We start from the raw sequence: 21,894 nt of genomic DNA on the forward strand, positions 1-21,894 counted from the left end.
TTTGAGACTGTCCCCATCAGAGACACGTTTGGTGTTGTTGTGAGAGAGGGCCTTTTTGGTGGCTGCTCCTACGCTGTGGAACTCCCTCCCAAGGGAGGGTAGGTTTGCTCTCTCTCTCTGCTGCCCTTCTGCTGGCTTTATTTATGAAGGCCTTTAGCCTGTACATAGGTCTGTTGGGTTGGGTGCTGTTTTAAATAAGAATCTTTTTAATGTAATTGTTATGTTTTGATTGCATTTTAATGTATTGTTTTATTGTTTTAATCCATTTTAATTGTTTTTGTAAGCCACCTTGGATGCCATTTTTTGGAAGAAAGGTGGGGTACAAATGAGCTAAGTAATTTACTAAGTAACTAAGGGCACAATCCTATGTACGTTTAGACAGAAGAAAGCCCTACAACTTCAAGTACTTGAAGAGTGCTATTCTATCTCCCTTCAGTCTTCTCTTCTCAAGGCTAAACATGCCCAGTTCTTTCAGTCTCTCCTCACAGGGCTTTGTTTCCATCTTTGTTGCCCTCCTCTGAACCCTCTCCAGCTTGTCTGCATCCTTCTTAAAGTGTGGTGCCCAGAACTGGACACGATACTCCAGATGAGGTCTAACCAGTGCTGAGTAGAGGGGAACTAGTACTTCCCGGGATTTGGAAGCTATACTTCTATTAATGCAGCCCAAAAGAGCATTGGCCTTTTTTGCAGCCACATCACATTGTTGGCTCATATTCAGCTTGCGATCGACAACAATTCCAAGATCCTTCTCGCTTGTAGTGTTGTTGAGCCATGTATCCCCCATCTTGTAATTGTGCATTTGGTTTCTTTTTCCTAGGTGCAGAACTTGGCATTTATCCCTGTTAAATGTCATTCTGTTGTTTTCTCCCAGCGCTCCAGCCTATCAAGATCAGTTTGAATTTTGTTTCTGTCTTCCAGGGTATTAGCTATCCCACCCAATTTTGTGTCAGCTGCAAATCTGTAAAGTATGCTGATGGCTTTTATGTGTATTTGGATGATTAAGACTATTGTTATAATATTGTATTTTTGAGTTAAGTTGTGCCAGAATAATTGTAATTATGCATTTTAAATTGTCGAGTTATTCTTTTATGTACAGCACTTTGTAACAAAGTGCATTATCATCATCACCACCATCACCATCTTTCCCAGCTGAGTCTCCTGACCATGAAAATCCTCTTTAAACTCACCATTCTGGTGTGACTTTCTCCACTGGAAATGGAACCTTGATGGCCACTGTACCAGCATTTTCCTTGGCTGAAGCAAAATGGAACAGCTCATCTGCCATTCATTGCTATTGCAAACACACTTGTGCCAGTAGGGGAGAAGTGAAGTGGTCCATGTATGTATGGGCTTACTAGATGTGCTTCCTAAAAGCGTCGGGTTGCTGTTGAACTAGAAGAAGATGCTAAACAGTAAACAGACTTCTTGTGTCACAATCCAGAGACTCTGGGTGTCACCTCACTGGGCTTTTATCCTGTGATTGAGATTGGTCACTCATGGAAGTTCGCAGGTCCTGTACTTGACATCGTCAACTTCCAGCTCCTCTCTCGTCCTTTCCAAGCAATTTTGTGGGGTAATTTGAAAGAGAAAGAAGCTAGTAATAAACAGATGCATTTCTGATTTTTCCATGACAAAAAAAAACCATGATAAGAAGAGCTAGTCCACAGCACTATCTTGTGGCTGCATAAATGAAACATATAGAAACATATAGAACTCCTGGATAAAGGGAGAAAAGGGAGGAAGGGGAAGGAGGAGAAGGGGGGGAGTGGAATACGTCATGATCCTGTGAAAAAAACTGAGGCAGAAAGTCAAGGTACAGTTGCAGGATTTCTGCATCGTGTGATGACCCCCCCTCTCTCTTCCCCTGCCCTCTCTGAACAAAGTTGTGTTGTAAGGATGCTTATGGGTTTCTCCCCAGATTTGGGGGTTCTGAATTACCTGATTTTGTTTGCAGAGAGTCACTGACTCTCTCGCTCTGAATCCACCGTTCTCCCCCCTCCCCCATTTCTGGACTTTCTTTGAATAGTTTGCTTCAAATACTTCAGCAACATTGCATGAACAACAAATGTACTGATTAGATTGCAGTGCAAAAAATGGAATTTTGATGTAATTGCATCAACACCCTTTTCTGTCTGATGGCTTGATCAATATGCATATGCCCTTCTATGCATCAGTAAAAAGAGGGGTGGCGAGATCCGAACTAAAAATGGTGGCAAACTGGGCAAGCGCCAGTGTTGATTTTAGGAATTTTAAAAGTTGGACCAGAAGGCAGGCCCAGTGGAACTCATCTGCTTTGCTTGTGATGGGATTATTTAGTAATGATGCCTCCTGTTAGAAAGGTGACTAGCAGAGAAAAAACAAAAAAGGCAAAACAGAATGAACATTCACCAGTCCCACAAGCACACAGGCTGCCTTAGCACAAGAAAGGAGACGACACCCTTCTTTCGTGAAGGAAAGGTAAAATGGTTTTACTCACCAACGCTCTTGCATTTAAAATGCAGGTACAACGTGGAGTTTTAAAAACGAGTTTGTTCAGTCCATTTTGTGTTCCATTACACAGGCAGGAGAAAGACAGTAAACATGCGTGCTCTCAGCAACGGCTGAGGCCAGACAGAGAGGGGGAGGGAGGGAGGGGGTGGAGCAAAAGGAAGAAATCTCAGGAAACCACACTGTAGGCTATAGAGATCCTAAGGCTAGCTGTGATCAAATTTCCCAAGAACTAACTAACTGCAATGCTGCCCCCTTCCCGTAGCTTGCAGACGAGGTTGTAGTATTCCTAAGAGCATGCAGGAGGTCCCAGGTTCAATGCTCAGAATCTCCAGAGCTGACTAGAAAAGACCCCTGCCTGAAACCCTGGGGAGCCATTGCCACTTACTCTAGACTGGAAGGGGAATTTATTTCCACCCGAGGGCCACGATCAATTCTGGAGAAGCTCCCAGGGCCACATTCCAGTGGTGGGCAGGGCCAAAACCCAAAGCAACAACAACACCCTAGCGTATTGTGGGGTGAAGTTCTTTCTGCTGGTAGCTCAGCCTCAGGGGAGGCATTTCAGCCTTTTAGACTGGGGAGAAAACTGCACAGAAGCCAGAAAACCAGAAAACCATCAGTGGCTGGAGGGAAAGGGGTGGTGCCAGTGGAAGGGGGCGTGGCCATCCCCCCCCCCCGGAGGGCCAGATTTGAACCCCAGGAGGGCTGGATTTGGCCCTCAGGCTGGAGGCTTCCCACTGCTGGTGTAGGCAATTCTAAGCTTGAGGTACCAGTCATCTGACTCAGTACAAGCCAGTTTCCGATGTTGCTGTGTCACGGCCCTGGCTGCAAGCAGCAGCCAGGACTTGGACATGGAAAGGGAGGCTCTGGCTGAGTCTCTTGTCCCAGAAGAGAATCAAAGCCTGAGGCTGGTGGCCTGGACCTGAGCCAGGGACCCCAGAGAGAGCTCTTCCTGAGGAATCAAGGCAAGGCAAGGCAAGGCATGGAAGGGTCAAGTGCCAGGCAGGAGGGCTGCCCCTTTATGGATCTCCACCCCTCATAGAGGAGGGGTGGAGCCTGGAGAGGGTAGTCAGGGCTGCAAAGGATATTTAGTAGCCTCCTCTAGCTTGCTGCCCTCCTGTTGCATTGGACAGTGTCAGGGTTCCCCTTCTGACCTGGACCCCCTGCGCAACCCCTTAGGGATCTCTTGCCTCCTTAAGAGTCCCACCATCCTTCTTTTACCTTCGCCTTTCCAATAATGTGGGGTTTAGGCTGTAGATGTGGGGTGACTGACACTCTAGGCACAGGGTTTAACCACAACAGTTTTGTTGGTTGTTTATTCGGTCAGTCGCTTCCGACTCTTCGTGACTTCATGGACCAGTGCACGCCAGAGCTTCCTGTCGGCCGTCGCCACCCCCAGCTCCCCCAAGGCCGAGCCCGTCACCTCCAGAATGTCATCCATCCACCTTGCCCTTGGTCGGCCCCTCTTCCTTTTGCCTTCCACTTTCCCTAGCATCAGCATCTTCTCCAGGGTATCCTGTCTTCTCATGATGTGGCCAAAGTACTTCAGTTTTGCCCTTAATATCATTCCCTCAAGTGAACAGTCTGGCTTTATTTCCTGGAGTATGGACTGGTTTGATCTTCTTGCAAGCAATCACAGCTAAAGGTATGTACACAATAGAGGTGAGTGATATAAAAGGCATTAAAAGAAAATAAAAGTTGCAATGTGCAAGTTCCTCTACCCTAGCTGTCCTTAGACTTTTCTAGGCTGCTTCTTCCTGCTCACTCTCCAGACTCTGCTCTCACTTCAAGCTCTGCTCTTCCTGACTCTCTCTTGCTCTGGCTGCAGCCTGCTCTTTCTGACTCTTACTGGCTCTCTCCCTCTCTTTATATACCCTCCTCCCTCAAAACCAAAAGTATGGCTTCAAGCCTGAAGAAATGAAGCTTAACTGGGGAAATGAAACTGACACTTAACCAGAGAAATGAAATTACTCCTCTTAGGGTTACCCCCTCCCATTAGAAAGTGCCAGGCCTCTAAGCCTGACCATTTCTCCCTTTGCTTTTCTTGGCCTCAAACTGTCACAGACTGCAACTCCCATTATGCCCAGGCAGCATGGCCAGGGGCATTGACCCAGCTTCACTGCACATGGACGTGGGAGACCCATGTGCAGTGAAGGTGGGTCCTGGCCAACATGCTGGGTGGATGAATCATCTGGTGCTTTGCTAGGGGTGTCTTCACTGCATGCAGGCCTTCAGCTGGGGATGGGACTGGCCCAAGACATTTTGTTGCCTGAGGCAGAAAAGATGGCACCCTCTCCCATCCCATGTCTAAAAGCTGGCTGGACTGGCAGATGAATCTGTCTTCAACACTGATGATGGGACAGCATCTTCCAACACACCTGAAGGCAGCAGGCTTACATAGGGGGTGCAGAGCAGGCCGCATGACCCACATTTCTCTCCTCCAACACCTTGCTGTCATCTCCCAGCATCTGCCACCTGAAGCAACTGCTTCACTTTGCCTAACAGTAGGGCTGGCCCTGGCTGGGGACCAAATAAAAGAGTGTGTGGCTAAGGATGTCGGAGAAATCCTCCATGGATTAAAATGAGTTCAGATTTCTGTTAATCTGAACTGTGGATTCAACAGCAGACCAGCTTTTTCCAAGTCCTGCGATTCCATGGATGTGCAAAACAATTTTTCACTTGGGGGGGGGCTTGCACTAATTCACATTAGCACTAATGTGAATAAGCACAAGTGGAATGAGATTCTGGCAAAAAAAAAAAAATCGAGTACCATGTGATGGAATGGAAGATGTGTGACAACGCACAAAACACAGACGGAACAGATTTCATAGAATCATAGAATTATAGAATAGTAGGGTTGGAAGGGGCCTACAAGGCCATCGAGTCCAACCCCCTGCTCAAAGCAGGAATCCAAGTCAGAGCATCCCTGACAGGTGGCTGTCCAGCCTCGTCTTGAATGCCTCCAGTGTGGGAGAGCCCACTACCTCCCTAGGTCATGCGTTCCATTGCCGTATTGCTCTGACAGTCAGGAAGTTTCTCCTGATGTTCAGCTGGAATCTGGCTTCCTGTCACTTGAGCCCATTATTCCGTGTCCTGCACTCTGGGATGATTGAGAAGAGATCCTGGCCTTCTTCTCTGTGACACCCAAGTACTTGAAGAGCGCTATCCTACCTCCCCTCAGTCTTCTCTTCTCAAGGCTAAACATGCCCAGTTCTTTCAGTCTGTCTTCATAGGGCTTTGTTTCCAGTCCTCTGATCATCTTTGTTGCCCTCCTCTGAACCCTCTCCAGTTTGTCTGCATCCTTCTTAAAGTGTGGTGCCCAGAACTGGACACAGTACTCCAGATGAGGCCTAACCAGTGCTGAGTAGAGGGGAACTAGTACATCATGTGATTTGGAAGCTATGCTTCTATTAATGCAGCCCAAAAGAGCATTGGCCTTTTTTGCAGCCACATCACATTGTTGGCTCATATTCAGCTTGTGATAGACAACAATTCCAAGATCCTTCTCGCTTGTGGTGTTGTTGAGCCACGTATCCCCCATCTTGTAACTGTGCATTTGGTTTCTTTTCCTCGGTGCAGAATGTGGCATTTATCCCTATTAAATGTCATTCTGTTGTTTTCTGCCCAGTGCTCCAGTCTATCAAGATCACTTTGAATTTTGTTTCTGTCTTCAAAAGTATTAGCTATCCTGCCCAATTTTGTGTCATCTGCAAATCTGATCAGCATTCCCTGCACCTCCTCCTCCAAGTCATTCATAAAAATGTTGAAGAGCACTGGGCACAGGACTGAGCCCTGCGGTACCCCACTCATTACCTCTCCCCAGTTTGAGAAGGTCCCATTGATAAGCACTCTTTGAGTCCAATTCTTTAGCCAACTGTGGATCCACCGGATCGTTGTTTCATCTAGCCCACTTTGAGCTAGTTTGCTCATCAGGAGATCATGGGGCACTTTGTCGAAAGCTTTGCTGAAGTCGAGGTATATTCTGTCTACAGCATTCCCATGGTCCACAAGGGAGGTGACTTGATCAAAAAATGAGATCAGATTCATCTAGCAGGACCTGTTTTTGACTAATCCATATTGGCTTCGAGGAATCACTGCATTGTTTTCAAGGTGCGTCCAGATGGATTGCTTTATCATCTGCTCCAGAATTTTCCCAGGGATTGATGTCAGACTGACTGGTCTGTAATTCCCAGGTTCCTCCTTTTTACCCTTTCTGAAGATAGGGACATTAGCCCTCCTCCAGTCATTTGGCACTTCCCCCGTCCTCCATGATTTCTCATTCAAAGAAATTAGGTGTTCCTTGACCATATGCCTATCCATCTCAAGCTGCAATCCTGCCCCTTCGGCCTGTACTTTGCCTTTGCCAGGGGGTCATAGACCCTCCTTTGGGAGAAGACTGAGCCAAAGTAGGAATTGAGCACCTCTGCCTTTTCTTTGTCCTCTGTTATCATTTTGCCATCCTTATTTAATAGCTGAACCACCATTTCTTTCCTCTGCCTTTTACTATGCACGTAGCTGAAGAAAGCCTTTTTGTTGCTTTTAGCATCCCTCGCTAACCTCGGCTCGTTCTCAGCTTTAGCCTTCCTGACACCTGTCAAGGGCTCCTTGGTGGCCTCTTTCAATCTAATCCAGTAGCCAAGTCCAGACATAGACAAAGGGATTCTTTTCAAAGCTTTATTCCTCTTTTACAACTTAACAACTCTACTGTTAGCAACTAGATATGAGCAGCAGAGTACCTATGCCCTAAGTGGGAACAGTTGGTCCCCGTTGGAAGGAGAATCACTGGCAGACCCTGAACCTATGGGCTAGGGAGAGTCCCTCCCCTTTTCCCTTGGATCCTCTGGGTGCAACCGTTGTTTGCGCGCCAACCGGGCACTACGCCTCCTTTCCGTGCCCTCCATTTGGCGCCGCTCCCTGCGTCGGCATCGCATGTCCAGCAAGTCTTCTTCCCACGCTCTCTCACTCCTGGGACTGCTATCTATGCCAGGAACACCGGTGGGAGGAATCTCTGCCAGCTGTTGGCCTTGGGAAGGATGAGCACGCTCCTCTCCCAGGAGCGACTGCTCTTCCTCAGAATCAGAACTACTCTGGGATTCCATGGGCTCACTGTCCACCCTGACAACACCATCCCTGCAATTCTGTGCTACCTGACTGTACTCTTCCTTTGTTACTTGGCCTTCTTTCCATTTCCTATATTTGTCCTTTTTTGTTTTCAGGTCATCCCTAAGTTTTTTGTGAAGCTACATTGGCTTCTTCTGTTGTCTTCCATCTTTTCTTCTCGTTGGAATTGTTTGTAATTGTGCCTTGAGAATTTCCTTTTTTAAAAGCTCCCACCCATCTTGGACTCCTTTTCTTGTTAGCATCGCTTGCCATGGGACCTTACTTATCATTGTTCTGAGTTTATTAAAATCAGCTTTCCTCAAATCCAGGGTACGCGTTTGACTACACTTGGCTTTTGCATCCCTTAGAACCAAGAACTCAAGTGCAACATGGTCGCTTTCCCCCAGAGTTCCTGTAACTGCTACTTGATCCACTAAGTCATCTCTGTTGGTTAGGATCAAGACAAGGATAGCCGATCCTCTAGTTCCTTCCTCTACTTTCTGTAGGAGGAAGTTATCCGCCAGACAAGTCAGGAATTTCCTGGAGGGGCCATGTTTTGCAGAATTTGTCTCTGAACAAATATTGGGGAAATTGAAGTCCCCCATTACTCCTACTTCATGCTTCCTTGAAACATTGGCTATTTGCTTTTCAAAAGTTTCATCCTCGTCTTCTCCTTGATTGGGTGGCCAGTAGTAGACTCCGACCACCAGGTTCCTTTTATTCTTTGCTCCATTTATTTTGATCCAGATGCTCTCGATGGGGCTACCAAGTTCATCCTCCTGTATGACTCTTTGTGTCATCTGCAAATTTGACAGATCTCTATAATACATGTATCTCTATAATACATATAGAGATATGTATTTTTCACATACGGTGCAACCCCACCTCCCTTTCTGTTCCTCCTGTTCTTTTTGAACAAGTTATATCCTTCAATTGCTGTATTCCAGTCATGAGAGTCATCCCACTAAGTCTCAGTTATACCTATCAAGTCATAATTTCCCTCCTGTATTAAGAGTTCAAGTGCATTCTGTTTGTTTCCCATACTCTGGGCATTAGTATATAGACATCGAAGACCATGTGCTTCATAGTCTGGCTTTCTTCCTACATGTGTCTGAAGTCTATTATTGGGCGCTATCAGAGCTGTACTCTCCGTTGCAGTGCATGCACCTACATCCATTGTTACCCCCAACATTACATCTCCCTTGTAATGAGATTCAGTTTAAAGCCCTCCTGATGAAGTTCTTCATGCTTGTGGCCAAAGTCAAACACATTCTTCCCATCCTTTGTGAGGCGCAACCCATCCCTTGCCAACAGCCCATCTTCCAGGAAGTATAGCCCATGGTCCCAGAATCCAAATCTCTCTCGTCGGCACCATTTTCGTAGCCAGTCATTCATCCGGAGTATTTTTCTTTCCCTTTCTATCCCTCTTCTAACTACTGGAAGGATGGATGAGAAAACTAAGTGGGCCCCAAAGTTCTTGAGTTTCCTTCCCAAAGCTTCAAAGTTTCTGATTGCCATGGGCAAAGGGAATTTGGATGTGATCCAGTGGTAACGCTGTTGTGTTTTGTGAGTTTCAAGCAAAGAGAACACCCTATGCACCAGCCTTCTGTTGCCCTCCAGATGTTCTGGATTTCAATATCCATCAGCTCCAGCCACTATGATCAGTGGTCAGGAATGCTGGGAGTTGTAGTCCAAAACATCTGGAGGGCACCAGGTTGGGAAAGGCTGTTCTATGTTGTTGAGGAGGAGAGAGAACTTGACACAGGGATGCTGTTTTCAGTTAGTTCCACCCTAAGCCCTGTTTTTTCAGCAGGAAATCAGTTATGCAAGTGCTGTACAGACCCACAACTTCCTTGTGTGATCCCTCCCCCTGCCCTCTTTGTCTTTGGTGATTTCAATGAATGTTCAGTAATATATGAATTGTGGGGAGTCCACCTTGGGGTTCTCTGTTCTCCAGACAGTAATCCAGGGGCCAAGTGTTCATTTTTCCAAACAAACTGACCACCTTATAGATGATTTGGCTCTATAATAAGCTGGCACCATTTAGCAGCAGTCTTTTCCTTTTGAGTGAAACCTGTGAGCAAACTTCTTTTCTTAACCACACCTTGGTCACAATTTAGTAGGCCCATGGATTCTCGGGAAGGAAAGTTCCTTGGTGGGTGGGCATTATATCCAAGCCTGTGGGTATAATCCAGAATCCCTGACATAGTTAAAGAAATGAATATAAAGAACTGATGGGATTATTTGGTATTGCTGTCTCCTGTTAAAAAGGCAGTTAGCAGAGAAAAACAAAAGACAGAACAGACTGAACATTTACCAGTCGCACATGCACACGAAGTCGAAAAAAAGGAGACCACACCCTTCTTTAGAGAAGAATAAGTAAAATGGTTTACTCACAGTTTCTTGCAAATAAATGCAGGCACACCATATAGTTTCAGACAACGTTTGTTCAGTCCATTTCTTTGTGTTCTGCGACACTGGCAGCAGGAGAGAGAGCAAACATGCGTCCTCCCAGCAATGGAGAAAGTCAGGAAGAGAGGGAGGGGGAAGGGAGAGGAGAGGAGGAGCAGGAAACCACACAATAGGCTATAGAGTTCCTACAGCTAGCTATGCTCCAAATTCCCATGCATTAACTAGCTAACTTCCCCTTTCCTTGCAGAATATTGTAACTTGCAGACGAGGTTACAATATTCCCCACAAGAACAGGCCTGGGCAGATTTCATGCTCATGGGATCTACTTTGTCCCCCACCCCCAGAACCCTGAAGTCCACCAACAGAAGCCAAGTGCAAAATGGCAGTTTAGGAAAGGAGTGGATGTACACTTAGAATCAAGGAACAGGTACACCTCATCTCAGGAATCTCTTTTCAGTAGCCGATCTGAGTTCATTGTCTTTACATCAAAAAACCCATTCTTGGTTTCCTCCCCCAGCGTTCTCCATTTCTGCAGCCTAATTTGGACAAAGGAGAGTTGTTGCTCTTGTTAAACAATTGGGAGTTTGAAATCCTTGATGATCTATTGTAAACCACTCAGAGCACCGCTAAGAGTAGATCTTAGTCAACCCTCTTTCCACTTGTGGTACAGAAGTTCTGGCAGCACCTCTATGCCACAGACAATCATGTATGTGAAGTTTGTTTTTATCATGCAGGAAAATCTTCAGGCCAGGATTTGTGTGTGTGTGTGTGTGTGTGTGTGAGAGAGAGAGAGAATGATGGTGAGTGATTTGATATTGATTCCCTACAGGCAACCTCATTCATCCCATGCTCCAGAAGGACATTTAATCTTTGTTAAAAAATAAATACATTCAATTATTGGAAAGGGGAAAATACAGCAGTGTATTTATTGCAAGTAGATCAAAAGTAATTACTCTGAGAAAAGTTCTATTTTGGGGCTTTGGAGAATACGTTGGATGCTGTGTTTCTTGTCATCATTGAAAAAGGGAAGTTGGGTGCGGCAGAGTAGAAACACTGTTGCATTGTGTGAGTGTCAGGTGAAGACATTGGGAAACCCTGGCTAAGGTGAATCGACAGACCTGGTTCCTGTGCGGTTGAGGGTGGGATGAGGCTGAGATGGTCTGTAGCCAGCAAGAACCCTTTGGTTACTCCAGCAATGCAAAACCTTTCATCCCCAAGGCAGTATGTGATTGTGGCTCGGAGTTCCAGGGCTGTGTGCATACACACACACAGACATGTACACGTACGCACAAACATCCCAGTGATCCTGATAGAGGTCGCTTCTTCTGGGGAGGAAAGAGTGATCTGCATGAGGATCTCTGGAGGAGGGAGTGGAAAAAAGCCTTCTCTCTCTCTCCCTGCATCCCCCGCCCCCAATCCTGATACAGATAGCTCTTTCCCAGTGGAGGCTGGTGGCTCCGATGTCAGTGAATCTGCTCCGGGTTTCAGCTGGAACTCCAAAGGAGCTTTCCAAGGTGTTGAACCCAATCCCCCAAATAGTTTCACCACTTTGGAAAGCTCCTTTGGAGGTCTGACTGAAACGTGGAGCGGATTCACCAGCCAGCCCACTGACATCGGAGCTGCCAGCCTCCACTGCTCTGCTTCCAGCAACGAAAGAGCAATTTGTATCAGGATCACTGAGGGATGGAATGAGAGGTCCAGAGGAGCAGTTGCATGGTCGCCCTGGGGAAAATGTTGTTCCTAATAAGGAACCCTGGAGCCAGCCCTCGGGCTGACTTCCTCAACCCCGTGCCTTCCAGCTCTTTTGGACTCCAGCTCCCAGCATGCCCCCATGCTGGTTGGGGCATGTTGGGAGTTGTAGTCCAACACAGCTGGAGGGGCAGTGGTTGGGGAAGGCTGCCCTGGAGCTTTATAAGAGGCTGTGGTGGAGATCCAGCTCCCTGGGCTCCCCTGATTCCTCAGAGCAGGGGGAGGGGGTGTCAGGGGTGCCTCTGAGCATCGGCAGTGGCAGAGTAGCTCAGATGCCAAAGAGGAACTGCAAAACATGGGGGAGGAACTTTCCTAGACTCTTCCAGACAGGGAGAGACAGACTCCTCAGGTTTCAATAGTCCAGCTGGATGGAGATGGCCTCTCTTCACACACCCCTGTGAGAGATAGCAAACAGGGAGAGGTTGGGCTTGGAGAGCCAGAATTTTTAGACGCCAGGCACAGATGCAGAGCCAAGAGAGAGATAGCAGGGGTGGAGCTTAGGCGATCTGCCTGATTGGCCCGGCGGGAACAGCTACATGTAGAGACCTCATGAGATAGAGAGGGATCCCCCCCACCCCTTTAGTCAGGAAAGTGTCCCTGCCTTTTCTCAAATGGTGGGCAACTTTCAACCTTTGTAGCTTCCCTTTGAACTCCCTGAAGGCTTTTCCATTGTAGACTGTGAGTTACTGACAATTTGCATCTGTATGACCCATTGAAGTAAAAGGATTAAAGAGCTATGGATAGAATCCTCTTGTCTGTGTTTTGATTTGGCATTTGAAGTTCAGCAGGGACAAGAGGGAATTCTGACAGGATGTTTTTTTTTTTGTCATCCTGTCACCCCATCTGCTTGAGTCCCTTGGGGGGGGGGAGGGCAAGAGACAGAGAAGTCCTAGATCTAAGAAGAGCTGTGCTGGACAGACCAGACCAGACCAGAATTCCCCAAACTGCCCCCCCGATGTGTTGGACTGCAACTCCCATCATGCCCAGCCAGCGTAGGAAAGGCTGTGTTAGTCTCTTGATTGACCTGCCTGCAGTTCTCTCTGATGGGAATTGTTTAGAGCTGATGCCTCCTGTCAGAAAGGCAGTTAGCAGAGTAAAAACAAAAGGCAAAGCAGAATGAGTGTTTATCAGTCATGCACACAAAGGGAGACCACACCTTTCTTTCATGAAGAAAAGGTAAAATAGTTCTACTCACAAATGTTCTTGCACATACAAATGCAGGTTCAGTGTAGAGTTGCAAAAGGAGTTTGTTCAGTCCATTTCTTTGTGTTCTGTAACACTGACAGGAGAGAGAGAGCAAGCACATCACGTGTGCTCCCAGCAGTGGTAGAGGTTGGCGGGGGGAGGAAGGGGAGGAGCAGGAAACCACACTATAGGTTATAGAGATCCTAAGGCTAGCTATGCCCCAAATTCCCATGCAGTAACTAACTGCAATCCTGCCTCCTTCCTGTAATTTGCAGACGAGACTGCAATATTCCCAACACTCTCCTCCAACCAGCAGTCCCAGGGGCACAGGGAATTGGTGCCTCAGCCACAGAATACCTGTTTCCAGTCCAGAAGTGTCCACAGCTGTAAGCGCATGCAAAACTGTGATGTGTGGCTGAGGCAATTTGCTTCTCTGCCTGTCTCTGTGATCTGTTATCCGGGAGGATTCCTGCCAGTAGCTTGCTACCCTTTTTGCACTCACTGAAACGCATTAATTCCTTTTATGATGATGAGGTCTGTTTTGGATGGCCTGGTGGCACGCAATGACTTGAGATGAACCCTATCTTTCACTGAGCAGATGGGAGTTGGATGGGGCAATGATCCATCCTGGTCTGATGTGTCGGCGGGTTGAGTCAGCCATGCACCACTGGTTAAGGCACTGTTCATTTTTCATTTTCAATGCCTTGCCTTCATTTCACCACTGATCTAATTCTTCTGGCAACACTCCATTCCCTGGTGGCCGAAAGCTCCCCTCTTGCCTATACATGCGATATTACTCCTATAGATCACCACTTAGAATTTAAAGTTGTAATTACTGCTAGGTATTTGCTTGGTAATCTGGAAACAAACTCTCTCAGGCCGCCGCCGGTCCAGTTAAGGCTCTGCAGCCGTCATGGGCGGCCATCTCTGGCGCTACCTGCCTGGAATGCCAAGAACCCCCCCCGCCGGGAAGGTCCCTGGGATGCAATTGCTGCGGCCACGGGCTTGAAGTGCTGGTCTGAACTTTAACAAAATCAATTGAAGCCAGAGCAGCAAAATGAATGCTGTTGAATGTCGGACTATTATCAGAAATAACTGTGACTGACAAAAATGATTCTCTGGGTAACCTTTCTGCGGGGCTCTTGTTCTCCCTTTACTGGCACCCTCTCGTTGAGAGAATACCATGGGTAATTAAGGGACCGCTGATTTCCTTGAAATACTGCGTGCCAAGAAAAACGATCTCTTTCTCTAATGGCAGCAGAGTACAGTCTTCCTCTTAAGGTGGATAAAAGGCCCTGTCTCTTGTTGCTTGCAGGCATGGACACCGAGATCTGATTTCTCTCTCTCTCCCCTCCCCCCTCTTCCTTTATTCCATTGTGCGGAAGGCTGCCCCTTTGATGCGGTGCTGAAAATTCCCTTCTGCTGCAGTGTTAGTTTTATCCTTTTCTGCTGAGAGTAGGGATGGGTGCCCCCCCGCCATCCGGGTTCTCCAAGAGCCCGTCTAGCCCCTGCCCCCACTTGCATGAACCCAGGCCTGTGCTTGAGCTCCCCACTACTCGTTGACCACCCGCACTCACCCGGGCAGCCTTGTCAAGCTCCGTGATGGCCATTAAAAACAAAACAAAATGGTGACTGCGAAAATATGTATATTTGCGTATATGCAAAATGGGGCCATGAATAGCCCATATATGCAAGATTACAGGCAAGCAAATGCCTGTAATCTTTCCTATATGAGCTATTCACGGCCCATTTTGCGTATATGCAAACATGCATTTTTTCGTGCTCGCCATGATCGTGGAGCTCGCTGCTGCCGCCCGGGTGAGTGTGGGCAGCTCAGTGAGTGTGGGCAGGGGGTGAACTGGGGCAGGAGCTCAGTGAGCATGGCTCAAGGGTGCGGGTGTGTGTGGGGGATTCCGCCAGATTCCCAGACAGAATCGGGCACCCGTGTCATCCCTAGCTGAGGGTGAGTTTGCACCAGCCTGGCTGTGTCCTGGAACTGTCCCAGAACCAGCCTGCATCCTGAATGGAATCACTGGTTAGTGCTCCACTTATAGGTTTGTTGCAGGAAAGAATGTTGTTGTTCAGTCATTCAGTCATGTCTGACTCTTCGTGACCCCATGGACCACAGCACGCCAGGCCCTCCTGTCCTGCGCTCTCTCCTGGAGGGTGCTCAAGTCCATATTCATTGCATCAGTGATGCTATCTAGCCATCTCATCCTCTGCCGTCCCCTTCTCCTTTTGCCTTCAATCCTTCCCAGCATCAGGGTCTTTTCCAGGGAGTTTGTTGCAGGAAAAAAATGCTTTGGAAATTGTATTTGTGAATATTTATAAACGGCTCACATGTACAGATTTTAGAGTGGTATACAAAAATCACAAAAGCCTGAAAATGTTGTTATGTGCATGCACCCCAGTTCCAAGAAGGGAGAGGTTTCAGGGTCTCCGGTGCTTACCAAGGAGCCAGGTTCAGTTTCCTTAGGAAGAAGTCAATGGAGATCTATGGCACGGTGTGATATGAGGTTTATTTACACATATACAGCTGAGCAGAAGATGAGGCTTCACAGCATTAACATGCCAACACAGCCTTGTTCCCCATCACAGTTCTAGGGGAACCCATGGTGTCGTAGGATTCCCAGCAGGGTGTACAGTCAGCTCTCTGCCACCTTTTCAGATCCATTCCCAGCACCGACTGACCTGCAAACTACAGTCTTAGCTTGCTTCTGTTGTTCTCACCCCATAGTCACTTTGCACATTTCCTAGGGAGTGGGGAGAGAAAGGCAAGCCCCCTTCTGGAATAGTGTGTTTCTGGCCATACCTGAGGACAGCCACCCTTCAGCTAATCTCCATACCAGTAGGAAATCTGACTGGCAACTGGTTTCACCCATTCTAACAATCTCTTCTCACAGCCAGACTCACAGAGTGGGGGGAATCACTGAAGAATCATTCAGACTTAACTCCAAACCCAGAACAATATAAAACCAACACGCAAAATCAATAATACCTACATATCCATAAGAGTAAAATGCATGTAAACATCACCAGGAGGGCTTGCATAAATAGCCATCAGCATGCGCCTAAAAATAAGAATTGTCAGCTATCATGCTGATGAAGGCTTACAGCTGATTTGCTGGGAAGGGTTCAGTTTCGTGGGGCAGAATAAAAGAGCCCTTCTCATAACAGTGGATCTAATGGGCAATCTCCAAAGCCTGTGTGCAAATCACTAGATGGGGCACTTATCCAGGATCAGATCTCGCTGGGAGGGAAAGACTCCATTCTGCTATTGGCGATGGGTCCTTTCACTCCTGGCCCTTGGCTGAGGCTCATCAGCTTGCTGGGAACAGTTTCTTATCCAGCAGCAAGCTGGAGCTCTTCGCACCAGTGGATTGACTCACGTGTAAGAACCTTGGTTTTCAGCTTCTTGTGACAGGCTGGGGTGCTTACCCACAAGTAATGCTTTTCCTGCTCTGCACTGCTGCAGGCTGTCCACCACATTCGCTGGAGCATAGTGAATGCAGACAAAAACAGCAAGTCGTCCTGTGGGTGCAATAGAACCTCCTTCCGCAAGTCGCCGTAGGGCAATGCCTTCATTTGGATGAATGCAAATGGCACAAACTAGTGGAGAGGTGTAGCGAGTCAAGGTCGGAACTGGCAGAATATGCTTTGCAGGCCTTTCTAAGGGTGGTGGGTCCTCAGTAGCAGCCCTGCGCTGCTGGAATCGGCATCCAACAGGCACCCATTCATTTTGGGCACCTGTTCAAACATCACCGCCATGGTCCTCATCACAGAAGTGATTCACATTGCAGTGCCGGTTCCGGGTTTCTGCGGGCCTTTCAGCCAGACACCGTCAATGGGCCCCTCCCTGAGTGACTCCGCCACTGCCACCAGCTGCCTCCTCTTCCTCCTCCTTGCTGCCATTTGCTTGCTTGGCAGCTGGAGAGCCAGGGAGCAAGTGGGCTCCTCCCGCCCCTCCTCCTCACCACCACCGTTGTCGGGCCAGAGCGAGAGGCAGGGGAACTCGCAGGTTGCAGTGGGGAAAAGGAGGAGCAGCTCCAGGGGGCTCTTGTCAGTGGGCCCCTTCTGGGGGGTGGGCCCTCGGCAGGAGCCCAACCAGGCCTACCCTTGACGCCAGCCATTGTTGCGCAGCCTCCATTTATTTGGGCAGGGCTCATGTAAGGCAGATGCCTTGTTGCTCCTACTGGCTATTTCCACTCCATTCATGGGCTTTTGTGCAGCTCCTTTGATGCATTAGCAGCTCCCATGAGCTCAAGCCCGCTCTGTTCTCTTGGGAAGTACAAACAATGCTTGCGGTGGAGAAGCTTGGCGCTCTTCTCCTGTTGATCCTTCTGGATCCCTCAGTGGATTACAAAGAGGAGGTTCCAGGCAACTTTGCTGCTACTTTCAGCCTCCTCGTACTTCCCCCACCAGTTGCTGCCACCCCGCCACCCCCTTTCTGAATCTCCTGAAATGAGAGGGCAATGGACAGAACTCCAAAGCTGGGGAGGAATTCCCAGTGGCTTGGGCCCTCTGGTTCATGTCTGTCTGTCTTCCACTCTGCTGCAAAGGTGCCCAGGTGTCCTACATTACAGAGGACAGTCCTCTCTTTGAAGATATCCTCTATTTCAGGGGTCCCAGATGTGGCACCCATGGGGACATCCAACAGCACCCACAAAGCTCCTCTTTCCCTGCCCCTTTCACAATTTTTATTTTTTAATAAAAAACTTGAAAAACATTAGGGGCCCATGTTCTCCTTCCTGTTCCTGAACCTGCCACTGTCAGCTGTTCAGTGGGCAGGAAGAAAGACAAAATTGCTTCCTGGTCTCACCCAGTTTTCTTCCATCCACATACACCTTTTACCTTGCTCTCTCTATCTCTCCACACCCAGCCTCTAGCCTTGCTATTTTTCTCCATCCAACCCTTTCCTCACCATCTCTGTCCCACCATCCCTAGCCTTCTTTCTCTCCCTTCCTAGCCCCTAGCCTTGCTCTTTCTCTCCCACTCATCCCTTTATCTTGCTGTTTCTCTCTACTCCCAGCCTCCAGCCTCCCTACTTCTCTCTCCCACTTCTTTACCTCACTGTTTCTTCTGCTCCTAGCCCCTAGCCTCACTCCTCTCCCCTCTAAACCTTTGCCTTGCTGTTTCCCCTCCCCAGCCTCTATCCTTGCTTTTTGTCTCCTCCACCTCTTTTGACTAGCCAGGCCCTCATGGCAGCCATTATGGGACTAGCCACACCCTCCCTGGGAGCCATTTTGTGGTGGTGCCCACAGTAGTTTCTCAAATTCCCAAATGTGCCCACAGGCCCCAAAGGGTTGGAGACCCCTGTGCTGTTTGAAGGGCTGCCCAGTCCAAGTCTAGTTTAAGATCAAGCCACCATACGGAGGGAGAGTGGCAGGGGCCTTGATGTTGCACAGAAGTCACCTGGTCAGTCTTTTTGACTATGGTGGGATGTACTGTATTTCTGTTTAAATTATAATTATCATTTCAAAATCTGCATCTATACATATAAATGTACATATGCAAATATTATACAAACTGGTGTCCTGTTCTGTCTGCTTTCTGGGTGGTGCAAATCCTCTTTTTTGGCAGTGCAAAGTGGCCACCCTGTCTGTCACCCATGATCTGTCTCCCAAGTCACCTGTCTTCATATGGTCTCAAAGCAGAGCCAGGGCTGACAATCTTGTCCCTGATAAGTGAATTTCTGCAGTCAGCCATCGTTCCTCCCCCTGCATGTGTGAGAGTGGAAATTATAATCACCAGGGCAAACACATCCTGAATTGTGTGCTGGTTTTGTGAAGAAGAAAGCTAGAACAACAGGACCATAATCATCTTTTTAATATTCCCAGCAGAGAAAACATAATCAAATATGAATGTGATGCAACATATGAATCTATAAACCTCAGCCGTATTGCCATGCTGCTCCCTTAAAATCAGGAAGTGGCTCCCAATTGCACAGTAACCAGAACTCTGAATGTTAATCAGGGCATTATTGGCCCAGGATGACAATGTGGGGATATAAAGCTAAAAAGGATCCTAGAATGTGGCAGTGGGATTTTTCCAATTTTCTCAAGTTCCAAAGGGAGTATGATCAAAACACATTTGTTAGGAGCTGCAGTGAGCATTGAAATGTATCCAAGGGATCTTTCTTTAGGGGCAAAGTGTGGAAATAAGATAGATGTGCTATATGGAGAAGTACAGTGTCCCCTAGTGCCACAATAGGCCATGCACAGGAGTTCTCATGGACTCCAGAACTTGAACTACCTGCGATTGTGTGTATGGAGGGAGGAAATAAATCCTTGCAAGTGTTTTGCTACAGACCAGTCTTGCTACGAACCTTTGCAAGTCTCGCTATGAACCTGTCCGGATGCGAAGATCTGCAGGAAATGCCCTTTTGAGGACACTGCCATGTGCAAAGTCTTTCTCCTCTGTCACTGCCCTGGTGCATGGCCCGGTCCCCCCTCTCTCTGCTTGAGAAAAGTGTCAAGACTAGGGATGGACAAAGTTGTGATGTTCAAGCTTGTTGAAGTTCTCCGAATTCCTCCTCGAACCTTGGTTTGCCTCCTTCGCATTCCTGAATATGAGCAGTTCTCTTTTTTTGATTGGGAAAAAAGCACATTTTAAAAAGTGTGCATTTTCCCTGTTGGAAAAATGGACATTAAAAAAAGAAAAGTACATCCCCTCCCCCCATAGGCTGAAGCATGAAAAAGTGGATGTTGTTGGGAAACGCATATGTGCAAATGTCTGGAAGTGTGTACTTGCACATCTGTGCACATCCCAAAGTATGCACTTGCAGAAGTGCGTACTTTCGAACATGAATACAACGTTCGGGAAACTGTGAGAATTTCCCAGGAATGGTGTTCCTGCCTGGCCTCGCATTCGGGGTTGCAAACAGAACATGTTCGCATGATTTGCAAACAGGAATGAAATTTTTGTATACCCCTAGTCAAGAGACACATCACTTTAACTTGGCCTTTTAAATTGTTCCATTAGTAGTGTTGTTTTTGTGTTAATAATGGGCTACTGTTTTAGTGTTGTTTTAAAGTTTTTGTTGCTGTACACCGGGTGTCAAGGGCTCCTTGGAGGCCTCTCTCAGTCTAATCCAGTAGCCAAGTCCAGACACAGACAAAGGGATTCTTTTCAAAGCTTTATTCCTCTTTTACAACTTAACTACTCTACTGTTAGCAACTAGATATGAGCAGCAGAGTACCTATGCCCTACGTTGGAACAGTTGGTCCCCATTTGAAAGGGAATTACTGGTAGACCCCTGAATTTAAGGACTAGGGAGAGTCCCTCCCTTTTTCCCTTGGATCCTCCTTTTTCCCTTGGATAGCAGCCATTGTTTGCGCACCAACCGGGCACTATGCCTCCTTTCCGCGCCTTCCATTTGGCGCCGCTCTCTGCGTCGGCGTCGCGCGTCCATCAAGTCTGCTTCCCGCGCTCTGTCACTCCCTGGACTGCTATCTAAGCTAGGAATGCTGGTGGGAGGAATCTCCATCAGCTGTTGGCCCTGGGAAAGAGGAGCGCGCTCCTCTCCCAGGAGCGACTGCTCTTCCTCAGAATCAGAACTACTCTGGGATTCTATGGGCTCAGTGTCCACCCTGACACCGGGGTGGTGAGGATTCTGCAAGTTGGGATTCCTGGAATCAACTAACAGAGGTTGCTGCCTCCCAAAGGCCAGCAAGGAGAAGCAGGCTGGCTCTGGGCCTGAGGGGGGCACTGGCAAAATCATCTCAAGGGGGGCTCCCTCCTACATTGGCTCCCCCCCAGAAGGCTCACCTAGTGGTGGCATCAACAGCATTGCTTCTGTCAGTGCTGCATGGCAAGCCACCATTTTAAACTTCCCACTATGCCTCGATACTGTGCCTGTCCAGGGCATTGTGTGGAATTAAAATGGTGGCTTCATGGCCTTCACTGGGCCACCATTTTAATTGTCTGCCATACTCTGGAGCGACACCAAACCAGGGAACATGTGGGGAATTTCGATGACGGCTTGCAACCTGGGGCTGCTCAGGAGGCATCAGCAGTGAATCTTGCCAGGGTGCTGGAGTCCCAGAGGCTGCCAGAGGATGGCATATGCAAACCCCAGGCCTGAAGTGGGGAAGCCAAATGCTGCCCATTATGCCAATAGATAAGTTTGCTTGTTTTGCGCAAGTGTACTTTCAACGTTTAGATGTTTAAAAATAAGTTGATGATTCTTTTTTTGAGGGGAGGAGAGAAATGGGGTGACAGAGAAATGGAAGGGCAAGGAGGGCTTAAATGGCTTCAAGAGAAAGGAGCAGACCAATTCATGGAGGACTGGCCACTCATGGCTACCAGCCATCGTGACTAAGTGGAATCTCGATGTTCAGAGGCAGGATAACTCTGGTCAGGGCAGGCTGGTGGCTATCCAAGGTGCTGAACCTATTTTGGGGATTGGGTGTAGCAACTTTAGAGTTCAGACTGGTTCCAACTGAAACCCAGAGTGGACTCACAGCCCCACTGGCATCGGCGCCACCAGCCTCCACTGACTCTGGTAGCGGGCGCTATGCACAGATGCTGAGTGAGGGCTGGTGGCTTTTTGCCTTCACAGCCTGCTTGTGCACTTGCCAAAGGCATCTGGCTGGTTGCTGCTGTTGGAACCCCAATGCTGGACATCATGGACTTCATCGGTTTGATCCACCAGGACAATTCTTAGGGCACACCTTGCGGCCTGCAGAGGAAGGGAATGAATCCTTGCAAGTGTTTGATATGTGATGCAATTATTACTAATAATGGAGGTTCAGGTTCTTGCCCCTGCTGGAGTTTGCAGCCTGCTGTGGCAAAGAGGGGGAGGCCCATCTTTCTGTCACCCACTTTTCTCCCTCTCCCTCTCCATTCCCACCCAGTGGGCTGCCAGGGAAGGGACAAATTACCCTTGCCAGAGGTCTTAACTGATTGCATGCAGAGGGGTTTTGAAATTAGGCTGAGGGCTGCAGCTGGCCCTATGGGCAC

This window comes from Heloderma suspectum, chromosome 13, assembly GCF_057233095.1.
Source record: "Heloderma suspectum isolate Gila_16-S chromosome 13, 16-S_ref, whole genome shotgun sequence".
In the NCBI taxonomy this organism is placed as follows: domain Eukaryota; kingdom Metazoa; phylum Chordata; class Lepidosauria; order Squamata; family Helodermatidae; genus Heloderma; species Heloderma suspectum.